This window comes from Cryptomeria japonica, chromosome 5, assembly GCF_030272615.1.
Source record: "Cryptomeria japonica chromosome 5, Sugi_1.0, whole genome shotgun sequence".
Lineage (NCBI taxonomy): Eukaryota > Viridiplantae > Streptophyta > Pinopsida > Cupressales > Cupressaceae > Cryptomeria > Cryptomeria japonica.
The window spans coordinates 364230667-364249240 of NC_081409.1; positions in this window are offsets into that span (position 1 = coordinate 364230667).

The following is an 18574-nucleotide window of genomic DNA, read 5'->3' on the forward strand; positions in this document are numbered from 1 at the left end:
ACATTATTCTGAGGTATGTGAGACTCAATTAGAATCTTGACCAGATTATTGGAGATAACGATGCTGGAATGTTAACCAGAAGAAGAATTAGAGATAATTCTTGCATGATCTCCACTATTGAGCCTAGAACTGCTAAGGAAGAATTTGGAGATGATCACTGGATTAAAGCTATGGAGGAGGAAATTGATCAAATCAAGAATAACAACACATGGACCCTAGTACCTAGACCAGTGAATAAAAATGTGATAGGTACTAAGTGGGTATTAAGGAACAAATTGAATGAAGATGGTGTAGTATTCTGAAACAAAGCTAGATTGGTTTGCAAAAGTTATGCATAGGAAGAAGGAGAAGAATATGGTGAGACTTTTGCACCAATTTATAGACTAGAAGGTGTAAGGACTTTACTTGCATTTGTAGCACATAAGGGATTCAAAGTATATTAGATGGATATGAAGTCAACATTTCTAAATGGAATACTGGAGGAAGAAGTATACATTGAGAAGCTAGATGGTTATGCTTTGACTGATGCAAAGGACATGGTATGAAAATTGTACAAGGAACCATATGGGTTAAATCAAGCACCAAGAGCATGGTATGAAAGGTTACATTCACACCTAATGAAGATAGGTTTTTCAGAGAACCAGTGAAGACAACAACATATATCTCAAATCTGAAGGAGATAAGATACTGTTTAGTGAAGTGTATGTAGATGATATCATATTTGGATGCAATGATGACATGAGTGATGACTCTGCAAATGAGATGAAAAGTGAGTTTGAAATGTCTCTAGTAGGAGAGATAAAATTCTTCATAGGTTTGCAAATACAACAGGTGAAGAGTGGTATTTTTATTACACATTCTAAGTATGCGAAAGAGGTATTGAAGACATTTGGAATGAGTGACTGTAAACTAGTTGGGACACCAATGGTTACAGGTTGTAAGTTGTCTAAAGAGAATGAAGCCACATCTGTTTATGAAAAAGAGTACAGGTAAATGATAGAGAAATTGCACCATGTTGTTCACAGTAGACCAAATATAGCTCATGCAGTTGGTTTAGTTACTAGATTTCAGAAGAATCTAAAGGAGACACATTTGATAGCAACCAAGAGGATATTCAAATATTTGAAAGGTACTATTGAATATGGATTATGGTATCCATATGCAGGTAACTTTGATTTGAAGGTTTATACTGATGCAAATTGGGCAGGTAATGTTGATGATAGGAAGAGCACAACCGGTGGAGCATTCTTTCTTGGAGGAAGACTTGTTTCATGGAGTAGCAAGAAACAGAGATGTATATCACAGTCCACTATTGAAGTTGAGTATGTTGTAGCTTATATGAACTGTACCCAGGCTATCTGGATGGAACACATTTTTGAAGGATTCAAGATGAAGTTTATAGAACCAGTAAAGATCTTATGCGACAACACCAGTGCCATTAATATTTCAAAGAACCCTGTTTTGCATGCATAAACCAAGCATATTGAGCTGAAGTATCATTTATTGAGAGAAAAAGTGCAGAGTAAAGATGTGTTATTGGAGCATGTTTCTACCAAGGAGAAGCTTGCATATATCTTTACAAAACCTCTTCCTAAGACTACTTTTGAGTATCTTAGAAGTCAGCTAGGGGTTGTACCCCTACATGAAGTCAATTCAGCATGATGTGAAATACATCAGTCTCAAATCTACTTGTATAATTTTACAATAGGATTGATGTAGAGTGGAGTTATTCCATAGAGGGATCATCAAGTTGTAGGTTGATGATGTTGAACAATGAAGTTTGACATTGCATGTTTTACTTTCACTTTAGCATTGCTGTCAAAGGGGGATAAGAACTATATGATTGGGGAGAAGAATTGTATGATTGACAGAGAGAAGATCTATAGCTAGTTACCAACTAAAGACATGGAGAATTAGTTGAAGGTGAATACATGGTAAAATGTAAACCAGGATTCCTATTAATAATCATAGCAATCAAGGGTATTGATACTTGTATTCCCATCAATGCCAAAGGGGGGATTGTTGGTATTTGCATAAATATTGCATTAATGAAAAGTTATGTTATCATTGATGTCAATTATAACCAGTAATGATATTGTAATAATGTTGTTTTGCTACTGGTAAGTGAGCTTGTGAAGGAAATCGGTATTACTAGAGAAGGAGTGAGATCAACTGGTAAACCTTACCTATTGATATGATAAACCCTAACCGATGAAGTTTGGTGAATCGGTTGTATTGGTTTATGATCAAATGATGAGCGGTAATGATTATGACACGTATGCATGTTGTATGAGATGAAGTTTCAAATGGTTTTTGGCATGTAGAGATAACGGTTTTTGTCTTGGGAATGAGCAAGGTCATTACATGATATGTAGGATAACTCAATGATGAACAAATAGTACTAACCCAGTACTGAGAGGGGGGGGGGTGAATCAGTACAGACAAAAATATAGTCCTAAACCGGTTTGACAACAAACACTTCAAATGACTGGCAAATAATGACACCGGTTTGAAACAGAGTGCAACCGGTAAAGCTAAGAATGACCGAGACACGCATTAATCGGTTACTCACTTAGCTTTTCACTCAACTCAAGACTACACTACCATTTCACCCTTATGCATAAATAGGTAATCTATCATTAGATCATAATAATATCTAGTTCAACATGTTTTATTGACAGACATAAAACACAGAACCATCATATGCTTGACAGACAATAGGAAAGCATCACAAGATAAAAGCATCACACATGACACACATATTTTTCACATGGAAACCCAACTGGGAAAAACCACGGTGGGGATGAATACACACAAGCTATTTTTGAACTCTTTAGAAGTCCGCTTTGTTAGGAGCCTTGTCCGGTTAGAGACATTACAATAGGTTCTCCTAGGAACTGATCCTGTTAGGGATCACTCGGTTAAGGGATGGATAGAATACCCAGTTAAGGGTTAAACCCTATTAAAGGTTACCTTGTTAGAGGATTTCAAGAACTCAATAGCTTTGAATTACCCTATTAAAGGATTTACAGCAAGCCAGTTAAGGCTACCCTGTTAAGGGATTTTCCAACTGTTGAGGTGGTTAGAGATCAACAAGTATTACAATGATCTAGTAACAACAGTCAATGCCAATTTAGATCCACTTAAGCTCCTCTTCACCTTCTGCACTTACACTCTACAGGTATCACTTTTCTCCTTTTGGTCTGGCAAGAATCACGTATCCCTTCTCTTGGATACACACACACAAATTTTGCCAACAACCTCAGAAAGAGACACAACATCGACCTTATAGGAAAATAGATAGGTTAGTAGCATAAACCCTAAACCCTAAACCTGTTTAGGTTAAGGAATTCAAATGGCTCAATCCTAACTATTGAGAACACTCCATTAATTGCAACAGTCTTGATCCAATCTCAAGACATTCTCCATTGTCCATTTTCATCGATTTCATGGTGGTTGATAACCCATCACACGTTATCACCATTTTACAGACTTCGCAAATTCCTGAGGTAGATAGGAACAATCTCCTTCATGCAAGATCCTTCATGCGCACAAGGCTGACGTGGCAACATGATCTATTATTCATTACAATGCTAACTCATCACACAATGTCATCGGTTGAGCCACACAGGCTTGAAGCACTTCAACTAGAAACCCTGAAGTTGAGACTACCAACCGGTAGTCATACAACGCTTCCATGTGCTGGTTCCCATAACCATATGTCGGTTCACCTTGAACAAGCACATCGCTTCACTTTGGCACAAATGCCAGTTCACAATGTTATGCCGGTTCTCTCATATGCTATTTCTCACCTCTTTAGCATATTGACATCAATGACAACATACAATGTCATTATGTCCTCATATCGGTTCACATAATGCCAACAATCTCCCCCTTTGGCATTGATGGAGATATACAAAGATATCTCTCTGCTTCACATCTTCTTCCCCAATTTATGTAGATATCTTCTCCGCTTCACATCTTCTCCCCCTTTGACAACAATGCCAAAGTGGAGGCACAAGCTTCCCTGTTCCATTATGTTGCTCCCCCTAAGGAGTAGCATCCTTCAACACATCAATCCAAAATAAATTTGACTATGCAATACTTGACTGATGTGGAGCATATGCTTTTAGTTTACCTCCTGAAGGGGCAAGACCCCTAATTCACCTCTTAAGTACATAAATGTAGTCTTTGGGAGAGGGTTGGTGAATATGTCTGCTAACTGCTCCTTATTGGAAACATGTTCCAGTGCAATCTCTTTGTTCTGAACCTTTTCCCTTAAGAAATGATACTTAAGCTCAAAGTGCTTGGTTCTAGAATGTAAAACCGGATTCTTGGAGATATTAATTGCACTAGTATTGTCACAAAATATACTTACCGATTCAGATATAGGAACTTTGAAGCCATTTAATACATGCTTCATCCAAATTATCTGAGTGCAGTTCATGAAAGCTACAACATACTTTGCTTCTGCTGTAGACTGAGAGATACAACTCTGCTTCTTACTCATCCATGAGACCACTCTACCACCAAGAAAGAATGCACCACCGGTTGTGCTTTTCTGGTCATCTATATTTCCTGCCCAATCAACATTTGTATATACTTTCAGGTTGAAATCCTTGCTATAAGGATACCACAATCCATAGTCAATAGTTCCCTTCGGATACCTAAGAATCCGCCTGACTGCAACCAAGTGAGACTCTCTTGGGCTTTTCTAGAATCTTGCAGTAATGCCAACTACATGTGCAATATCTGGTCTGCTATGCACTACATAATGCAACTTACCAATCATTGATCGGTATTCCTTCTCATCAACCAATTCTGAGTCATCTTCTTTAGATAGTTTACAACCGGTCACCATCGGAGTACCAATCGGTTTGCTATCTTCCATGCCAAAGGTCTTCAACACCTCTTTGACATACTTGGACTGAGTGATAAAGATTCCATCCTTCATTTGCTGGATCTGCAGTCTAATGAAGAATTTAATCTCCCCTATGAGTGACATTTCAAACTCTTTCTTCATCTCATCTGCAAACTCATGACTCATCTTGTCATCTCCACCAAAGATAATGTCATCAACAAATACCTCACAGATTAGGATCTGATCTCCTTTAGACTTGAAGTAGATATTACTATCTTCACTTATTCTCTCAAATCCAATCTTCACAAGATGAGAATGCAGATGTTCATACCATGCCCTAGGTGCCTGCTTTAGTCCATATAAGGCTTTATGTAGCCTACATACCATGTCACTATCTTCAGATAGGGCAAACCCATCTGGTTGGTCAATATACACCTCCTCTTCAAGTACACCATTTAGGAATGCATATTTTACATCCACTTGATATACTTTGAAACCTTTAAAAGTTGCATATACAAGAAGCATACAAACTCCTTCCAATCTAGCTATAGGAGCAAAGGTTTCTCCATAGTCTTCTCCTTCTTCTTCAGCATATCCTTTGCACAATAATCTGGCTTTGTTCCTAATCACTATGCCATCCTCATTCAGCTTATTTCTGAAAACCCATTTAGTACCAATGACATTTTTGTGCTCCGGTCTGGGTACCAAAGACCATGTACCATTTTTCTCTATCTGGCCAAGTTCCTCTTCCATTGCCTTGATCTAGTCTTCATCCTTATGTGCCTCTTTGAATGATTTAGGCTCAAATTCAGAGATCATACATGAGTTTTCTCTGACCTTTCTTCTTATAATGATTCCTGCATCCTATCTCCTATGATCTGCTTAGGATCATGATTCAACTTGACATACCGAGGAATGGTCTTAATAGATTCCTCTTGCTTTTCTTCTTCATCCTCATCTCCATCAGTATCAGCATCTACATTTGCTAGTGTAGGAACATTATTACTAGTACTCGATTGGCTGTCAATCAGTTCCCAGAAGGTTGCAACCATTTCGTTTACCGCTTGCTCACTGCTAGTTTCCTCAGTTTTCTCAAAGGTTTCATCAACTCTTACATTGATGCTTTCCATAATTCTCTAAGTCCTATTGTTGAAACACTTGAGAGGTTTGCTCTTGGTGGAATATCTTAGGAATATTCCCTCATCACATTTCACATCAAATTTGCTCTGGTGTTCACCCCTCTTGATGTAACATTTGCTACCAAACACTCTAAAGTAGCTAACCATAGGTGTCTTACAAATCCAATACTCATAAGGAGTTTTATCCTTACCTTTCTTGATGAGTACCCAGTTCATTGTGTATATTGTAGTGCTCACCACTTCTCTCCAAAAGGTGTGATCTACCTTTCCTTGAATCAACATGGTTCTAGCTGCTTCAACCATAGTCTGGTTATTCCTATCTGCTAGGCCATTTTGCTGTGGAGTCTGGGGGGCAGACAATTGCCTCTTGATGCCATGTTCTTCATAGTACTTGTTGAATTCACCGAAAGTGAATTCCCCTCCTTGATCAGTTCTTAGGCACTTGATCCTTTTACCATTTTCCTTCTCCACTAATGCTCTGAAAGCTTTTAACTTTACAAAGGCTTCAGACTTTTCTTTCAAGAATGTGACCCACATCATTCTTGAGCAGTCATTAGTGAGAATAATGAAGTACCTATCACCCTGCACACTTCTAGTTTTCATAGGATCACACAAATCAGTATGCACAAGATCAAGCAAGTTGTCAGCAGTGAAAGATTTACCTTTAAAGGTTGAGGAAGACATTTTCCCCAATTGACACTCTCTGTACAAGGTATTATCTGGTTTGCTTAGCACTGGCAACCCTCTAATTGCCTTGATCTTACTAGCCTTCACAATGTTATCAAAGTTTATATGGCAGAGTCTCCTATGCCATATCCAACTATCATCAAATTTAGCCATAAGACATGTACTTATATTTGCATTCAGCTAAAATAGGTTATTTTTGGTCTGGATGTTGATGGCCACCAATTCACCATTCTTTCCTTTGATTCTGCAAACTCTATTCTTGAATTCCAGAGTGAGGCCACTATCATTCAGTTGGGCAACACTCAGAAGGTTGTGTCTAAGACCATCAACCCAATACACATTGTCAGGACTACTCTTTCCATTCAGAGAGATGGACCCTTTACCCTTGACCATGCATGGTGCATCATTTCCAAAGCGAACCACACCACCATCATACTCGTCCAATGATAGAAACTTGCTCCGGTCACCAGTCATATGGTGAGAACAACCACTGTTAATGATCCACTCATTGGAATTATCAAACCAGGAGACAAGAGCCTTCTTGTCTGACACATCTTCCTTGACAGCAACAAACACAATATCTTCATTTTCTTTATCCTCTGATTCTTCATCTGTGACATCTTCATCAACTGCCACAAAACAGTTTCTCCAGTTTCCTCCTTTGAATTTCTTGAACCTTTCCGGTTTGTCCTTGTTGTCGCCATTAGGACAGTTTAAAGCAATATGTCCTATCCAGTTACAAGAGAAGCATTTCAAAGGTAGCTTACCTTTGTATTTTCTGGTTCCTTTAGGAAGTTTCCTAGAAGGGAGAGCTTCAAATTCCATTAGAATCTCCTCATCATCCATTTCTCTACCTTGTCTTGGTTCACCACTAGTGCTAGCTTCTTTTCCTTTTCTGGATGGTACATCTGAAGCTTTAAAAGCTGATTCAGTCTTTTGAACATTGCCATCAAAACTATTTAGCTCATAGGCTATCAACTTTGCAATGATGGAGTCTAGGGATACCTTAGTCTTGTCTATTGATCTTAGCTCTTAAATAGCAGCAACCCTTATTGCATAGACCGACAATAGGGATCTCAAGACTTTCCTTACCACAATGGCATCTTCTATTTTACCACCTGCACTCTTGATATCTCCAACAACGGTTTTGATTCTTATTCCATACTATTGAATGGTCTCACCTTCAACCATCAGCATATCTTTAAACTTCCCTCTAAGGCTTTCTTCCTTAGCTTGTTTTACATGCTCATCACCACCATAGATATTTTCAAGAGTATCCCATACCTCTTTGGGATTTACCTTATCCTAAACATCAATAAACTCAATGTTAGATAAACTACTAATTAGGGCTTCCATGACTTGCCCATTCTCCTGCATCTCTCTCTTTTGGTCATCGGTAAGGGTACTGGTAGGAGCAACATAGGCAATCTCAACATAGCTCTAGTGTTGAGCACCCATACTTCTGATGTATATCTTCATTCTATCTTTCCTTACACTGAAATTTTCTCTATTAAACTTTGGACCTTCCCTCTTCATCATTAGACTGAGATCTTTACCTCAAGCGGTTAAGCTTATAGCACAGAGGACCTGGAGGATGCTCTGATACCAATTGATAACTCAATGATGAATAGATAGTACTAACCTGGTACTGTGAGGGGGGGTGTGAATCAGTACAGACAAAAATACAGTCCTAAACCGGTTTGACAGCAGACACTTCAAATGACTAGCAAATAGTGACACCGGTTTGAAAATGAGTGCAATCGGTAAAGCTAAGAATGACTGAGACAAGCATTAATCGGTTACTCACTTAGCTTTTCACTCAACTCAAGACTACACTACCGTTTCACCCTTATGCATAAATAGGTAATCTATCATCAGATCATAATAACAACTAGTTCAACATGTTTTATTGACAAGCATAAAACACAGAACCATCATATGCTTGACAGACAATAGGAAAGCATCACAAGATAAAAGCATCACACATGACACATATTTTTCACGTGGAAACCCAACTGGGAAAAAACCACAGTGGGGATGAATACCCACAAGCTATTTTTGAACTCTTTAGAAGTCCGCTCTGTTAGGAGCCTTGTCTGGTTAGAGACATTACAATAGGTTCTGCTAGGAACCGATCCTGTTAGGGATCACCCGGTTAAGGGATGGCTAGAATACCCGGTTAAGGGTTAAACCTTGTTAGAGGATTTCAATAACTCAATAGCTAAAGGATTTTGAACTCAATAGCTTTGAATTACCTTGTTAAAGGATTTACAACAAGCCAGTTAAGGCTACCCTGTTAAGGGATTTTCCAACTATTGAGGTGGTTAGAGATCAACAGGTATTACAATGATCTGGTAACAACAATCAATGCCAATGTAGATCTGCTTAAGCTCCTCTTCACCTTCTTCACTTACACTCTACAGGTATCACTTCTCTCCTTTTGGTCTGGCAAGAATCACGTAGCCCTTCTCTTGGATACACACACACAACTTTTGCCAGCAACCTCAGAAAGAGACACAACATCGACCTTATAGGAAAACAAATAAGTTAGTAGCATAAACCCTAAACCCTAAACCTGTTAGGTTAAGGAGTTCAAACGGTTCAATCCTGACCGTTGAGAACACTCCATTAATTGCAACAGTCTTGATCCAATCTCAAGACATTCTCCATCATCCATTTTTATCGATTTCATGGCGGCTGATAACCCATCACATGTTATCACCATTTTACAGGCTTCACACATTCCCGAGGTAGATACGAACAATCTCCTTCATGCAAGATCCTTCATGTGCACAAGGCTAACGTGGAAACATGATCTATTCTTCATTACAATGCTAACTCATCACACAATGTCACCGGTTGAGCCACATAGGCTTGAAGCACTTCAACTGAAAAACCTGAAGTTGAGACTACCAATCGGTAGTCATACAACACTTCCATGTGCCGGTTCACCTTGAAAAAGAACACCACTTCACTTTGGCACAAATGCCGGTTCATAGTGTTATCTCGGTTCTTACCTCTTCAGCATATTGACATCAATGACAACATACAATGTCATCATGTCCTCATACCGGTTCACATAATGCCAACAATGTAAACTGCATGATGAGTTACCGTGTTCGATGAAGTGGTTGATCAAGGAGTGGTCAAGGATATCTTGAGTGATGTGCAGTGATTGTTATGTAATCCAACTATCATACTTGAACCAATTGGTTTGTAATCTCTATGAGAATCAGGTTTGTGATGTGTTATTGACCTATTGATTTGTTTATAAGGTAGATGAGTTGTTTTGTTGTTGTGTTAGAAATTTATAGTTGAGAGTAAGAGAGTGTGGTTGCCAAACTAGATGTTGTATCTGTAGAATGTGTAAAGGCAGATAGGAGCATGAAAAGGATCTAACCAAGCAAGTGTAGTGCTATTCAAACAGATCAGCAGACCCTTATTGTTTTCTAACAATTACAACAGTCAAATCCCCTAACCGGGTAGGCTTTAACAAGCTTAGTGTTATTCAAATCCTCTAACCAGGTGGTCGATTAGCTTGGATTTAAAATCCTCTATCGAGGTTACTCCTAATAGGGTATTTCTTCTAATAGGGCATTATAGTCAATCCCTTAACTGGGTGGTCCCTAACAGGACTTATTGTAAAGCTTTAACAGGCTTGGCTCCTAATAGGGTGAACTTTAGAAGAGCTCAAAACACTTGTGTGTATTCATCCCTACCGTGGTTTTTCCCATTTGGGTTTCCACATCAAAAACATTGTGTTAAGTGGTGAATGTTTTTGTGGTTATGTTTACTATGGTTGAAATTTTCCTAACTGCTAAATCTACTTTGGTATGTCATGTTAACCAACAACAATCTAAAATATAATTTTACTATTGTTAGTAAAGTATTTGAATGATTCAGTTAAAAGGTTTTGAGAGTTTCAAAGATGTTTTACTGTTAGGCTATTAGAACAGTCAACCGATTTAATTTGTCAGTATTATTGCATTTGAAGTTCAATGTTTAAACCAGTCAGTTTAGAGTTTGCTTTGAGAGGTTAGTTTTTTGTTTGGTGCAAAGTTTATGTCAGTTTTATATCTACTGATTCACCCCCCCCTTCTCATTAGTTGACCGGATCCTTATTCTTTCATCATACCAGCACTATTGATAAGCTTTGACAACGTGTTTCTGATGTCGGAGAGCAAATGGAATCATTTTGAGGATGCAACATATATTAGTGTTGAGAAGGATTACAAGAAGAAAATAACTGAGAAATTGATGAATGAAATTGATAAAGGTAAAGTTGCCTTGACTATCAATAAGGACTATTTGAAGGAAGGACTTGAATCTGGAGGAAAATCCTTTCATCTGTTTCCAAATTTTCATTGTTTTTTGCTGATATGAAAAAGAAGGAGGAAGCTAAGCAAGAACTTGAAGTTCTTAGTGAGTCATTCAAGCCCCTTAATGACTCTGCTATCAATTTTGGAAGATCGGTTTTATAACTTCAGCATAAGTTGAAAGCTTATGAAAATGAATAGGTTAAGAGGATCATATCACTGCAGGAATTATAGACACAATTGATACCAAAGGTGGAAATCTTGTAGAGAGCTTATAAAGAATCTGAAGCTATTCTTGCAACATCGGTGATGAGTACTATAGATGTCATGGAGTAGTTTGCTGGACACATAAAGATACATGTGGAGATAACCGATACTATTTGGAGACATGGCATAATGATCTTAAGCAGTTGAAATCTCATTTTAGTGATTCTTTTTCAAAAATTGCATTGTAAAATTTTTTTGAACTCCAATATCTATATATGTTATGCAATTTTGATGCACTTTTTGATGTAACATGTATTTATCTTTCATATTTTTACTTCTTTGTTTGGCATTGTTGTCAAAGGCGGAGTAATAGTTGAAGAGTTAGTCAAAGTTTTGTATGTAAAAGTAAAAGGGAGAATTAGTAGTAAGTCAAAATTTTGTAATAGAATGTAAATGCTAAGGGGGAGTATATGTCATGAAGTTAATTTTTTTATTGCACAATTAGTTGAATTTTTTTTTCAAAGTGTTGCCATCAATGCCAAAGGGGGAGAATGTTGGCATTTGACTGAACTGACAAAGACTGTTGGTGATATGCAACCGGTAAATGATTGGTGAATGTGATGAAGAGATTGAGTTTGACGTTTGATGACTAAGTCTTTTGTTGTCATTGATGGAAACAATGTTTTTGTAGTCATCTAAGTCTTGGAAGCCAACTAGTAAGGTATAACTGGTATAGAAGACAGTTTAATAGAGAACCAATAATTAGCACTTCAACCGGTAAATAGGAACATAGTTGCATTCATGCAATCGATACATGTGATTGATGAAGAGTTGGATGATGCAGTTTTAAAGAAATGATGGAGATAAGTATTTGGAGCTATGTTCATGACTGCATTGGCATATTCAACTAGACAAGCTAGATTTGATGCATAAAGTAGGCATTTTGATGAACACCTTAACCGGTAGTGATAAATTCACTTAAATCGATAAACCAACATAGGTTTTGTCTTGTTTTTGGTTTGTTATTGATGGGGTTTACCTAGTTTTCTCAACATTTCACCTAGCTGGTGTTGCTCAATTGCACTAACTCACCAGGCCTAGTTTCTCTCTAGACCTTCAAGTCCTTCTCAATCTCTTCTAGGGCTTGTTTATTGATCTCACTAAGGTGTTTTCTTCAATTGTTTTGGCTAGGAACCCTACCAATTCACAGTGCTTCCCATGTACTCAATTATGGCTTCTTGGCTTCAAGTTGTCAAAATGACCTCCTACCATTGTGAGATGATGCAAAGGTGTGGAGGTGTCTTCATTAATGTTTTGGATGCATTTAGGGTCCATTTGAGGTTTTCCATTTATAGGTTTCTTACCGATTCCAAAGTCTTGCCTAGAAAAGGGCTACAAGAAATTAGCCCAATTAGGCCTCCTAAAACCAGTTTTTTAGGGCCTGAGCGAAAATGGTCCAAAAGAGCCCCCAAAAAATTTGGATTTCCTTCAATTATTCACCTAACCTCAATATATTTTTGTGGTTTTATCTTCTTGTTCCACCATTCAATGTGCTAACCCCAAAATGAGGGTTTTGGAGGGTTTCTAGGCCTTCTAGGTGGCAGTGACAGGTCAAGTTGGGGTTTATGCATTAAATGACCTCTTCAATACTCCTCCTTGGATTGGAAGCTTTGCCACAAATCCTTGGACCCCTTCAAAAACTTAGAAAGTGATTTGACAACCACCCCTGCACTTGGAACTTCATTTTCACCTTATTTCTTCTAACCGGGTTGCTCCTAGACTCGCCTAGAATAAGATGACAGTCATATCAAAACTCTTCTCTAGAACTTGCACCCACATATGTAAATTTTATGGAGGGTTTCCCATCATTTCCCAACAAGCTGTGATGGAAGCACTTGTGGAACTCATGGGGCAACCATATTTACAAGAAAACTGCTATATACAAGCCAAAACTGGTTGCTTGCAAACTAAAGAAAGAAAACACTAATGAATAGTAACTACAAAGCTCTAAAGTGAACCAAAAACACAATAAAACATAGGAGAAACTCAATCCATTTCTGGATCAATGGATTCAATCCATCTTTAATTACAAAATGAGTAAAATCGAGCCAAAACGCTGCCAACTAGTCTGAAAATGAGTAGTTTTGGATTGTTAAGCTCGCAAAACACATTCAAAAACCTTGGTAACCATGCAAGAGAGGGTTATTATAGATTTCCCATGTTTGGAGTCATTCTAGGGTGTTGAACAATCCCTACCTCCATCGCTAACCATTTCAGGACAAAAGTTGTCATGACAACTTTTCGCAACTTTGCAACTTTTGCACTTTTGGTATTTCCAACCTACAAGACCTATTCCAGGTCATCACAAATGACTTTTAAAACTTTCCTAATACCAATTTAACCCTCCCTAATTGTTATACCAAGTTTTGACACTTTTGACCAACAAAAGGTCAATTACCTACTTAAACTCACTATTTACACAAAAATGCAAACCTAAGAAGTATGAACTCAATCTAGGCTTACATTGACTCAAAACACTAACTCTTGGACCCTCCTATAGTCCTTATTCACTACTAACTTGGATAGGGTCAGTACAAGCCAAAATTGAAAAATGAAACAATCTAAGTCCTAGGTGCTCTTGCACCATTCTCCCAAATAAAAGAAGATCATGTCACCTTCTTAGGAATCAGATTCTGATCAATTCCAGGGTTCTTAAACTCTGTCTCCATCACCCATGTAGCTTCAACATCATCCATACCCCACCATTTGATTAGGTGCTCCCAATAGGCTTGATGCCTTGTTTTCTTGGTGATCCTTGAACTCAACACCTTCTCGGCCTTTCGATTTGGTTTGGCTGGTAACCGAAGTTTTGTTCACATCAATTGAAACCTCTGAGTGACTACAATCTGAACCTTGAACTAGTTTGTTGTATGCAACTAAGTCTTCTATATTGAAAACCGATGACAAGCCTATGTCACTAGGTAGATCCACCTTGTATGTATTTTCTCCATACTTGGCTAGAATGGCACATGGACCTATCCTCCTCATTTGCAACTTATTTGGCACTCCTTGCTGTACCCTTGCTTTATTAAGGTGCACCATGACAAGATCTCCTTCTTGAAATTGTAGGTTCTTCCTCTTTTCATCAACTTTTTGTTTGAGCTTTCTTGTGTTCTCCATAAATGCTTGTTTAACTGATTCATGGACCTCCTTCATTGATTGGGAAAAGTCCTCTACATATCCACTTCTTGCTGCTGCACTTCCTAAGTCTCTTAACTCCAAAATGCCTCTTGGGTGCACACCATAGACCACTTCAAAAGGGCTCTTGCCGGTAGTCCTATTTATGGTGTCTTTATATGCATATTCACCTTGTGAGAGTACTTGATCCCATGTTTAACCATATTCCTTAGTAAGGCACCTTAACAAGTTTCCTAAGCTTCTATTCACCACTTCGGTCTGCCCATCTGTTTGAGGATGGTAGGCTGATCCAAAAGAGAGGTTGGTGCCAAGATTTTTCCATTGTGTCTTCCAAAAGTGACTCATGAAATTTGAGTCCCTATCTAAAACAATGCTCATGGGTAAACCATGTATCCTCACCACCTCTTTGAAGAACAATTGAGCAATTTAGCATGCACCATGAGTAGTCTTGCAAGACACAAAGTGAGCCATTTTGCTAAATCTATCCACAATGACATAAATGCTATCATATCCTTGCTTTGTCCTTGGTAAACCTACTACAAAATCCATGCTAATTAATTCCAAAAGTCTATTTGGTATGGGAAGAGGTTGGTATAAACCAGCATTTGTAGAAGTACCCTTGGCCTTTTAGCAAACTATGCAAGTCTCCACATATTTATTCACATCTTGATTCATCCTTGGCCAATAATAGTATCTTTGAACCAACTCTTGAGTCTTATTGACTCCAAAATGTCCACTAAGGCTTCCATTATGCTTCTCTTGAATAGGGTTTTGTCTCATTGAGCGTCTAGGCACACAAAGCTTCCCACCTTTGAACAATAGTTCATTTTGCAAGGTAAAATCAGAATACTCACCATGGAAGTGATTTTGGTACTCCTTACACACCTTGTAGGCATTTCATAACTCTTCATCCTTTAGGTACAAGTCTCTAAAACTGTCCACACCTATGCTTCTTAATTGGATTTCTTGGACTATCAAAAGTCTTCTACTTAATGCATCAACTACCTAGTTTAACTACCCTTTCTTGTGCTTAATGGTGAATGTATAGGCTTTCATATACTCCACCCATTTCATGTGTTTATGACTGATTTTATCTTGTGAGTTTAGGAAACTCAATGCTTGGTTGTCCGTATAGACCACAAATTCTTTAGGGAGGAGATAGTGTCTCCATTTCCTCAATGCCTGCACTAAAGCATACAACTCAAGATCATAAGAGGAGTATTTCCTCTTGGCATCACTTAGATTCTCACTATGGAAAGCTACTAGTATTTCTTCTTGGCTTAGAAAAGAACCTACTAGAACATTGCTTGCATCACATTCTATAATGAAAACTTTCTCAAAACTAGGCAACACTAGCCTCAATTGGGTAGCTATCTTCTCCTTCAAGGTTTCAAAACCTTTGTTTTCTGCTTAGCCCCATTGAAACTTTGCCTTTAGTCCACCTCTAATGGTATCTAGCATTGGTGAACATATAGCACTTAATTGCCTAATGAACTTCCTCTAGTACTGAGCTAGTCCATGGAAGCTTCTCACCTGTGTTGCTGTCTTAGGAGTAGGCCAATTTACAATGCCCTCAACCTTGCTTGGATCCATCTTGAGGTTTCCTTGAGACAACACAAACCCAAGGTAAACCAACTCCTGCTTGACAAACTCACACTTATCCAAATTCATGGTTATCTTTTCATCATCCAATCTTTGCAATACATCTTGCAAATGATTAATGTGATCTGCCCTATCTTTACTGAAAATGAGAATATCATCAAGATATGCTACCACAAATTTACCTATGAAGTCCTTCATCACCTCATTCATGCATCTCATGAAGGTTCTTGGAGCATTGGATAATCCTAATGGCATTACAAGCCTCTCATAAAGACCCTCAGTAGTCTTAAATGTAGTTTTCCATTCATCACCCTCCTTAATCATAATTTGATGATAGCCAGTCTTAAGGTCAATCTTGGTAAAGTACTTGGCTTCCCCTAAAGAATCCATTAGGTCTTGTATTCTAGGAATAGCAAACCTATATTTGATGGTGATTCTATTTATGGCTCTAGAATCAGTACACAATCTCCGAGTACCACCTTTTTTTGGTCCTAACATGGTAGGGACAACACAAGGGCTAATACTTTTCCTAATTAGGCCTTGGTCTAAGAGCTCTTGGATTTGCTTGGCAATATCAACATTTTGTTGAGGATTCATTTTATAAGCTGCCTTATTAAGCAAGGATGCTCCAGGAATGAAGTCTATTTGATGGCTGATGGTTCTTTTAGGTGGTAAGGTGGTTGGCTGTCCTTCACTTGCTATGCCTTTGAATTTCTTCAACAAATCTTGCACCTCTAATGGAAAATATTGCTGCTCTTTCTTGTCTTCTTCTTTGGGCTTCATCACAAGTGAAAACCCTATACCTTCACTTTCCTCAAGTGTCTTTAAGAACTATTTTTCACTTACCAAAAGAACATTAGGACCTACTGCCCTCTTTTAACCTTCTTGAAGGATAGTCTGAATCTTGAATGTGACTCCATGTTTCTTGAATGAGTATAAATTCTTGGCTCCATCATGGATAGCTTGTCTATCAAATTTCCATGGTCTTACTAATAGAAGATGGCATGCATCCATGGGTAATACATCACATAACACCTTGTCCTTATACCTTCCAATGGTAAAATCCACCCATGCTTGCTCATTGACTAGGACATGTTTGCCTTTGTTCAACCAAGTGACTCTATAGGGATTGTTGTGAGGTATCCTTTGTAATTTGAGCTTGCTCAATGCCTCTTTTGACACAATGTTTTCTGTAGACCCTGAATCAAAGATCACTTTGCACACTTTGTCCATAATCTTGCATTTGATCCTAAATAAGGACCTTCTTTGGCTTGGCTCTTCTCTGACCGGTTCTTTGATCAATTTTCTCTTTATCATCAAGTTGTCGCCTACCTCTGACTCTAAGGCAACCTCTGAGATCTTTCTACTTGAAGACTCTTCTTGAAGATAGCTCACTCGTCTTTCACGACCATGTGTTGATGATCCCTTCTCTGGACACCTATATGCTGGATGACCAAGTTGGTTACAAAGGTAACACTTCATTGTTGCAAAGTATGAGGAACCTCTACCTTGGCCACTAGACCTTCCTCTGAAACCACTATTGGATCCCCTTCCTCTATTGAATCCTCCTTCACTACTACCACGATCTTGTTGCTCCGTGAGTTTAGACTCTCCTTGTGTTCTTTGTTCAGAACTTCTTCCACCAAAGCCTCCTCTATGTCCTCTATTGTCTTTTCCTCTACCCCTGCCCCTATTGTTGCTTGAGTCATGTCTTCTTTTCAGTTTTTCCTCCACCTTAAGGGCAAGTTGATAGGTTTGATGGACTAGTTTTGGGATCATTAGATTGATTTCTTCTTGGAAGTTCCACCGTAGACCATTTAGGTACCTAGCAACCTTGAGACTCTCTTCTTCCACCGCATGAGATCTAAGGCTAAGTTTGTGAAATTCCTCTGTATAGCTACTAACATCAAGATCTTTTTGTCTTAAGTTTTTCCTCTTCCTATGAATTTGCACTTCATAGTCATCAGGGAGATAGACTTCTTTGATTTTGACTAACATCCCTTTCCAAGAAGAGATGGGTGCTTTGCCCATTTTCTTCCTTTCATCTTGCACAAATTTCAACCATGTGAGAGAAGCTCCTCTCATCCTTGACTTGGCTACCTTGATTCTCTGGGCTTCAGTTATGCCTTCACATTCAAAATGGTTCTCCATTCCTTCTATCCATTCTAGGACCACTTATGCCTCCATCTTACCAGTGAACAATGGCAATCCTTCTAGTGATTTGCTACTCAAGGACTTATATGCCTTGAAAAAAGGTTCTTGCTCTAGGATAGGATTAGGTTCAGGTATCTTGTCTATCTCTTCCACTTCTTTACCCTTTCCTTCTTCTCCTTCCACTTTTACCATCACTTCATCTACCTTGGTTTCTACCTCTCCAAGCTTACTCTCCAATTCTAGCAACTTCTCCTTCAAGAGGCTATTCTCTTCCTCTTGATCATCCAATTTCTTTGCTAGCTTTGCATTGGTCACCATTCTTTTGTCTCCTATAGATTCCACTAAGGATATCTACTCACCTAGCCCAAATCTTATAGGCTCTGATACCAATTTGACGGGTTTACCTAGTT